This window comes from Emys orbicularis, chromosome 9, assembly GCF_028017835.1.
Source record: "Emys orbicularis isolate rEmyOrb1 chromosome 9, rEmyOrb1.hap1, whole genome shotgun sequence".
Taxonomy (NCBI): Eukaryota; Metazoa; Chordata; order Testudines; family Emydidae; genus Emys; species Emys orbicularis.
This window is the reverse complement of record NC_088691.1, coordinates 75,340,459-75,346,948: the sequence shown is the minus strand read 5'-3', so window position 1 is coordinate 75,346,948 and position 6,490 is coordinate 75,340,459.

The window sequence follows — 6,490 nt, the reverse complement described above, 5'->3', positions numbered from 1 at the left end:
CCAGTGGTTGAACAGGAAAAGGAAATCTATGCCTTTTGCAGTGCCAATGATTTGGAGAGAGCCAACAGATCATACCAGCAATTGTTACTTCTGCATGGTGCCTCCAGTTGGGAAAGGTGTGTCAAAGAAGAAAAAGTGGACTGTGCATTATCCAAACATTCCATCAGCTATACGCCCAGTACCCCACGGAGAAGGACTGCCGGTTCCTGAGGCACCAGAATCATTCTCACTTGAGTCAGACGAGGAAGAGGAAGAGGATGAAACTTCTGGTCCTGAACCATCAATGTCACAGGACCCACATTTTCTCCCATCCTCCTCCTCTGAACCACACCTCATAACACAAGGTGAACTGAATGACCTTGTCAGGGATTTGGAACTACCCAAGAGTAAGGCAGAGCTGTTGGGCTCCAGACTACAGCAGTGGAATCTCCTGGCAGGTGATGTTAGGGTTTCCATGTTCCGTGACCGTCAAAAGGATCTTGTCCCATTCTTCTTCATGGAAGGTGATCTTGTAGCCTGCAACAACATCGATGGTGTGATGGCAGCCCTCAACATGGTTCTCATAGACTCATAGACTTTAAGGTCAGAAGGGACCAATATGGTCATCTAGTCTGACCTCCCGCATGATGCAGGCCACAAAAGCTGACCCACCCACAACAGAATCTTCCAGCCTGCGACCCCTGCCCTATGCTGCGGAGGAAGGCGAAAAACCTCCAGGGCCTCTGCCAATCTACCCTGGAGGAAAATTCCTTCCCGACCCCAAATATGGCGATCAGCAGAACCCCGAGCATACAGGCAAGATTCTACAGCCGGACCCTCATTTTACCCGCGATGGCACGTTAATGCCTAATTGACTAAAATCACGTTATCCCTTCAAACCATTCCCTCCATAAACTTATCAAGCCTAATCTTGAAGCCAGAAAGGTCCTTCGCCCCCACCGTTTCCCTCGGAAGGCTGTTCCAAAATTTCACCCCTCTGACGGTTAGAAACCTTCTTCTAATTTCAAGCCTAAACTTCCCCACGGCCAGTTTATATCCATTCGTTCTCGTGTCCACATTACTACTGAGCTGAAATAATTCCTCTCCCTCCTTGGTATTAATCCCTTTGATATATTTAAAGAGAGCAATCATATCCCCCCTCAGCCTTCTTTTGGTTAGGCTAAACAAACCGAGCTCCTCGAGTCTCCTTTCATAGGAAAGGTTTTCCATTCCTCGGATCATCCTAGTGGCCCTTCTCTGTACCCGTTCCAGTTTGAGTTCATCCTTTTTAAACATAGGAGACCAGAACTGCACACAGTACTCCAAATGAGGTCTCACCAGCGCCTTGTATAATGGAAGCAGCACCTCCCTGTCCCTACTGGAAATACCTCGCCTAACGCATCCCAAAATCGCATTAGCTTTTTTCACAGCCACGTCACATTGCCGACTCATAGTCATCCTGCGATCAACCAGGACTCCGAGGTCCTTCTCCTCCTCCGTCACTTCCAACCTATGCGTCCCTAACTTATAACTAAAATTTTTATTAGTCATCCCTAAATGCATCACCTTACACTTCTCACTATTAAATCTCATCCTATTATTGTTACTCCAATTTACAAGGTCATCCAAGTCTCCCTGCAGAATATCCCGATCCTTCTCCGAATTGGCAGTACCTCCCAACTTTGTGTCATCCGCAAACTTTATCAGCCCACTCCTACATTCGGTTCCGAGGTCAGTAACGAATAGATTGAATAAAATCGGACCCAAAACCGAACCTTGAGGAACCCCACTGGTGACCTCCGTCCAACCCGACAGTTCACCTTTCAGTACTACCCGCTGCAGTCTCCCCTTTAACCAGTTCTTTATCCACCTCTGGAATTTCATATCGATCCCCATCTTTTCCAATTTAACCAATAATTCCTCGTGCGGCACAGTATCAAACGCTTTACTAAAATCGAGGTAAATTAGATCCACCGCATTTCCTTTATCTAGAAGGTCTGTTACTTTCTCAAAGAAGGAGATCAAGTTGGTTTGGCACGATCTGCCTTTCGTAAACCCATGTTGTAATTTGTCCCAATTGCCATTCACCTCAAGGTCCTTAACTACTTTTTCCTTCAAAATTTTTTCCAAGACCTTGCATACTACAGAAGTTAAACTAACAGGCCTGTAGTTACCCGGGTCACTTTTTTTCCCCTTCTTAAAAATAGGAACCACATTAGCTATTTTCCAGTCCATCGGTACCACCCCCGAGTTTACAGATTTATTAAAAATTATCACCAAGGGGCTTGCAATTTCTCGTGCCAGCTCCTTCAATATTCTAGGATGGAGATCATCCGGTCCGCCCGATTTAGTCCCATTTAGCTGGTCAAGTTTGGCTTCCACCTCTGATACTGTAATTGCAATCGCCCCTCCTTTATTCCCCTCTGTCTCGCTCCCTCTATTCCTAAGCCCTTCATTAGCCTTATTAAACACCGACGCAAAATATTCATTTAGATATTGTGCCATGCCTAGATTATCCTTAATCTCCACTCCATTTACATGCTTCAGGGGTCCCACTTCCTCTTTCTTTATTTTCTTCCTATTTATATGGCTATAAAACCTCTTACTATTGGATTTAATTCCCCTCGCGAGGTCCAACTCTACACGGCTTTTGGCCTTTCTCACCGCATCCCTACATGCTCTGACCTCAATAAGGTAGGTTTCCTTGCCGATCTGTCCCCTCTTCCATTCTTTGTACGCTTTCTGTTTTTTCTTAATCGCCGCTTTGAGACGCCCGCTCATCCAGCTAGGTCTAATTCTCCTGCCTACTAATCGTTTCCCCTTTCTCGGGATCCAGGCCTCGGACAGCTCGTGCAACTTCAGCTTGAAATAATCCCAGGCCTCATCTGCCTTTAGCTCTCTAAGTATGTTAGCCCAATCCACTTCCCTAAGTAGTTGCCTTAATTTATTAAAGTTGGCCTTTTTGAAATCGTAAACCTTAGTCACCGTTTTATTTCTGTTAATCCTTCCATTTAGTTTAAACTGAATTAGCTCATGGTCACTCGAGCCAAGGTTGTCCCCTACTACCATTTCCTCAACTAGGTCCTCACTACTCACCAGCACCAAATCTAAAATGGCATCCCCCCTCGTCGGTTCAGCTACTACTCGATGAAGGAATTCATCTGCTAGCACGTCTAGGAACATCTGAGCCCTATTATTGTTACTAGCGTTTGTTCCCCAATCTATGTCTGGGAAGTTAAAGTCCCCCATGATCACACAGCTCTTATTAGTTTTTACTTCCTTAAAAACATTAAATAGTTCTCTGTCCGCATCCAGGCTAGATCCCGGCGGTCTATAGCACACCCCAAGCAGTATCTCAGGGGAGGCTCTAGTAGTTCTTTTACCCAGTGTAATCATTGCCCAGACAGACTCTGTCTTATCCATTCCATCACTTATTATTTCTTTACATTTTAGCTCATTATTCACATACAGTGCCACACCCCCACCTTTACCTTTTTTCCGGTCATTCCTAAACAGCACATACCCTTCGATACCTGTACTCCAGTCATGACTACAGTTCCACCATGATTCGGTTATTCCTATGATATCAGGTTTCATTTCTTGGACCAGGAGCTCCAATTCCTCCATTTTGTTACCTAGGCTTCTCGCATTGGTGTATAAACATCTTACCGTATGCTGTCTATCCTTTCTCCCATTAGTTATGCACTTTGGTACGGACCCCATAGTGTCCATCCGCCCCCTCCTTCTAATGTCCAATTCCCTACCCCTATCTATATCTGTGCTTATCTCTTCGCCCTCCTTTTCAGTGTTGGAATCTGGCGTGGAGATTAACTGGACATCTCCCAACCGTCTCCCCCAAGTTCCTAGTTTAAAGCCCTTTTGATGAGATGAGCCAGCCTCCCTCCCAGAAGTCTATTTCCTTCCCTACTCAGGTGAAGTCCATCCCGCGAGAACAGCTGTCTGTCCCCGAAAGCCTCCCAGTGGCCATACATCCCAAAGCCCTGTTTATAGCACCACTCCCTCAGCCAGCTATTTATCCTCACAATTCTGTCTGCCCTTTGCTGTCCTTCTCTAGGAACAGGCAGAATCCCACGATCCAGATGAGTGGAGACTGTTCATTGATTCATCGAAGACGAGTCTTAAAGCTGTTTTACTGCATAATGGCAATGTTTTGCCATCAATTCCAGTTGGTCATGCAGTCCATATGAAGGAAACCTATGACAACATGAAACAACTTTGGAGGTGCATAAACTGTGACCAACATCAGTGGCAGCTTTGTGGCGATTTGAAGGTTGTTGCTCTCTTGCTTGGTCTGCAGACTGGATACACAAAGTACTGCTGTTTTCTCTGCGAATGAGATAGTCGTGCAAGAGATTCCCACTAGATCAAGAAAGATTGGCCACTCCGACAGTCATTGGAGCCTGGGAGGAAAAGTGTTCAGCATCCACCACTTGTTGAATCAAGGAAGATTTTGTTACCACCCTTACACATCAAGCTGGGTCTGATGAAGAACTTTGTCAAGGCCATTGACAAAACACAAGCAGCTTTCAAGTACCTCCGTGGAAAATTTCCAAGGTTAAGTGAAGCTAAGATAAAGGAAGGTGTCTTTGTTGGTCCTCAGATTTGTGAACTTCTTCGAGATGATGCATTTGACCATGCACTGCGTAGCAAGGAAAAGACGGCATGGAAAGCCTTCCAGTTAGTGGCAATAAATTTTCTCGGAAACAACAAGGCAGACAACTACAGGTTGTTGGTGGAAAACCTCCTCAAGGCATACAAAAGCCTTGGTTGCAACATGTCACTAAAGATACATTTTTTGCACTCTCATCTAGATTTTTTTCCACCGAACTGCGGAGCAGTGAGCGACGAACACGGCGAGCGATTTCACCAGGACATTGCAACAATGGAGAAACGCTATCAGGGCAAATGGAGCCCATCAATGCTTGCAGACTATTGCTGGACAGTGACAAGAGATGCTCCATTTAATGAATACAAGAGACAAGCCAAGAAGCGCCGAGTAGACACTGAATAGGACTAAACTATGTACAGAATAGTTTTTTGCCTTTTGTTTCATAATAAATTTTATTTATATAACCCTTTTGCTGATTTTTAAAGTGTTACATAAACAGGACAGGTGAAATATTATCATGTAAAGCAACCATAAACACATGAAAAGACCTAGGTTTACAATTTATGATTAAAACTCTACCATCTACACAATATACATAGACATAAAATGTAAAAACTTAAATATCTTAGAAACAGTAGCCAATCAGTTGTTTTAATTGTCATATTTGAATTCAGCACATCAAAATACATAATAAATAGCACATTTTATCTCTGAAGCAGACGACTTCTCAAAAATTGTAGACCAGTGTTATTATCTCTCAAAAGAAAATGTTTAAATACCAAAACAACAAAATAATATATTAAAAGAATAAAATACAATTATTGATGGGTCAGAATTAAGGTCCTGGTTCTGCAGCTTTTGGTCATGTTGAAGTCAGCGGCATGATTTGTGTGAGCTAAGTGCTACTGATTATGAATGGGGGTTGCAGAACTGGGTTCTAAGACTCTTGTGCTTTCTTTATCCTTGAAAAGAATAAAGGGCCAGGTCATCCACAGGAGTGAGGGAAAGGACCAGAGATTTCTGCACCGATCCTCTTTTTGTAGCTCACCGTATTGACCGGTTAAGGTCACAAGCTCTGGCTCCAGCACTGCCTCCCCTCTGCTGGCACCTCGTCAGTGTGGAGTTAGTGGAGACAATGGAGATTCCCTGCCCATGGCTGGTCCTGGGATGACCAGGAGGAGAGTGTTTGGGTCCATGGTTCAGACTGTATTATCATTTCCAAATAAGTTCCATTGGGCCAGAGGAGGGATCTTGTGTGTTCACCCTACTCTTGTCCACACCTTTCCCCAGCTCACCCAGTCTCCACTCTTTTGGTCAATGAAAACCCCAGGCCTAGGGAAAGGCCTTCATGGGATCCAGAGAAGAGAGAACAGTGCTATCAAGGCAGCTGACCCCCTCTTCTGCACGAGATGTTGGCGATGACCCAGGCCAATGTATTTGTTTATTATGAGGGCTGTGTGAGATTTATGTCCTTAACTAGTTATTTCCTTGCTTTGAAGTGCTTGGGTTTTGTAGACTGTGAGAAGTAAGTACATTGTTGTCACTTAGCAACCTTAACTTTTGTTTGAAAGAAAGAAGATTTGTTTTTGGAACATTAGCAATAATAGGTTGTATGGGTGTTACTAACATTTCACATTAGGCAACAAATACTTAGAAAACATTTTTCTGCAGATGGAAGCTTTCAGAAATGCTTGAAAGATATCTTCCTTATCTAAAGTTATTACTACTTTCAGTGCATTTTATTTTATTTAATTATAAAACGGCCTGTTAAAATAACTTTATTCTATATGTGCTCTATACAGAAATGTCATGATCAACACAAAATATGATCAAGATTGTGGTGCTCTTGCTTTCCCTGGGGAACATTTGTTTATGCAAGTT